Below are 2,636 nucleotides of genomic sequence, written 5' to 3'. Positions count from 1 at the left end.
ATCATAGTCATGACCTTGTTCATGAAAATCCTTAGCTTTACATACAAATGTTTTGCCTCCAAGACAATATGTTTCTTTCTTTTTCTTTTCCAGCTTGATGGTTTCTTCTTTATTGATGTGCCTCCTACCTTTCCCCCATAATTTAAGTCCCTTTCATCTACCTCCAAAAAAGAAGGTAGTGAAAGGAAGGGAATGGTTGGGTTCTGAGTCCTTTGGGCAGTTAGAAAGGGAAAGGAAACAAAACAATCACTGGATGTGACAGAGATTGACAATCAAGAAGTCTAAAGCAGAGTCAGAAATGTGGTAAGAGAAAGGGAAGAAAGGAGAGTTATGAGAGGCCACCTCCCCCATTAATCCTCCTGGTAAGAGGGGCTGGAGGAAAGCCTCAAACATTTGGAAGTGCGGGTCCTGAAGAAAGGAGGTGGTGGCTGAGCCTGAAGGAGGAGTAGGTCCAGGAAGGGGGGCCACCTCTCTCTTTGTAGAATGGGACCCCCCACCTCAGGTGAAGCAGCTTCACAGACCCTAGACACTCTCATCACTGTAGGGGATGAATAGAAAGAAGTCTTCATGGTGTCCCTGGTATAGTTGACCCACTGTGGCACTGGTGGGTGGAATGACATTGTTGACAAAGAAAAACAAGACAGCCTCAACTCAGAGATGAATTTGCTCCCAGATCAAGAAGTAGAACTGACCAACTGTAGGGGCACCTGGGTGGCTCAGTTGGTTAAGGAACTAACGCATGATTTCAGCTCAGGTCATGATCTCAGGGTCATGAGATCGAGCCCCGCATTGGGCTCTACGCTCAGCAGGGAGTCTGCTTGAGAGTCTCTCTCCCTCTGTCTCTGCCCCTCCCCCCCTGCTTGCATGAGCTCTCCCTCTCTCTCTCTCTCTCTCTCAAATAAATAAATCTTAAAAAAAAAAAAAAAGGAAGTGGAACTGACCAACTGTGAGATGAGAAGGCGTCAGATATTTCTTTCTGTCCAGGTCTCCTATCCGAGCTTTGGGAGCCTTTTCTACTATCATCAGATTCCAGTCCAGGTATTTTTTTCAGATCTTCTCACCTTCAAAGCAGCATTTCTTGTACAGATGCTCCTCTTTGTACGTGAACTTCATCCTCCCAGGAACTGGGCTGGACCAGGCTGAGCTGAGGGAACCTGGGGGGTGGGGTGGGAGGGGGGTGGGGTGGGAGTGGAGGGCCCCAAGACAATATGTTTCTGAGTTCACTGCAGATTACTCCTCATAATGCGCCAAAGGAAAATTCTTCTATGTAAAAAAAAAAAAATGTGTAGCAAGGTATGATTGAGAGAGACCCTTTTGAGTACAGTCCCAAAAGACAGAGTTATTGATGTCAAAGCTCTGTGTAGACACAAGAAGACATAGTAAAATAATAATAATAATAACCCATTTTTTTCATTTGTGAGACACTTAACAGTAAATTGCTTACTTTTAAAGTATCCTGAAAATGTACAAAAGGGAAACTAGCTGAAAAAGTATCATCATTTATACCATACTGGAAAAAAGAAATCCAACTGAATTTGAAATGTTTAGCTGACTCTTATGTGTGAATGCTACAGGAGAGTCTCACAAAGAGTAGAAAATATGATGTTCACTTTTCTGTTGTTTGTAGTGTAGCCATCAATGAAATAGGGAATAAAAGTGAATCAGAAGAAAGAGCATGCTGTTCCATTCACTCATTCATTCATTCACATTTATTAGTGTTGCTTATATGTAACTTGTATCGGTTTGGAAGTTTTATTGCTTGGATTTGATTTTGTTTCATTTTAGTACTTCAGAGAAAAGTGTTTTGAGATTTCTTCTTCCTTCCTTTCTTTCTCCTTCCTTCCTTCCAGCCTTTCTCCTTTCCTCCCTTCTTTTCTTTCTAAAAATGTCTTCTTGTTTCTATCTCCCTTACAAAAATATGTTTTTAACTAAAAGCGAATAACAAGGAGACAGAATATGCAATGGGAAAAAGACAGTCTTGTCAACAAATGGTGTTGGGAAAAGGGACAGCCACATGCAAAAGAATGAAACTGGACCAAAAATAAACTCAAAATGGATTAAGGACCTAAATGTGAGACTTGGACCATAAAATTCCTAGAAGAAAAGATAGGCAGTAATTTCTTTGACATCATCCATGGAAATATTTTTCTAGATATGTCTCCTCCAGCAAGGGAAACAAAAGCAAAAATAAACTATTGGGACTACATCAAAATAAAAGCTTTTTCCCAGTAAAGGAATGCATCAACAAAACCATAAGGCAACCTACCAAATAGGAGAAGATATTTGCAAATGATATATCCCATAAGAAGTTAATATCCAAAATATATAAAGAACTTATACAACTCAACACCCCAAAAATTGTCCAATTGAAAATGGGCAGAAAACATGCATAGACATTTTTCCAAAGGAGACATACATATGGCCAACAGACACATGAAAAGATGCTCAACATCACTCATCATCAGGAAAATGCAAATTAAAACCACAAGAAATATCACTTGATACCTATCGGAATAGCTAAAATTAAAAACACAAGAAATAAGAAGTTTTGGCAAAGGATGTGGAGAAAAAGGAACCCTCTGGCACTATTAGTAGGAATGCAAGTTGGTGCAGTCATTGTGGAAAACAGTATGGAG

At 40.2% G+C, this 2,636-nt stretch overlaps 1 pseudogene; it reads right to left on the bottom strand.

Annotated features, from left to right (window-relative positions):
- Positions 1 to 522: 522 nt before the first annotated feature.
- Positions 523 to 1,113, bottom strand: LOC112826680 (gamma-aminobutyric acid receptor-associated protein-like; annotated as a pseudogene).
- Between the last annotated feature and the right edge of the window lie 1,523 nt (positions 1,114 to 2,636).

Source organism: Callorhinus ursinus, unplaced genomic scaffold, assembly GCF_003265705.2.
Source record: "Callorhinus ursinus isolate GAN/ISIS: 27379988/994484 unplaced genomic scaffold, GSC_fseal_2.0 scaffold7, whole genome shotgun sequence".
Lineage (NCBI taxonomy): Eukaryota > Metazoa > Chordata > Mammalia > Carnivora > Otariidae > Callorhinus > Callorhinus ursinus.
This window is presented reverse-complemented; position numbering and strand designations above follow the sequence as displayed.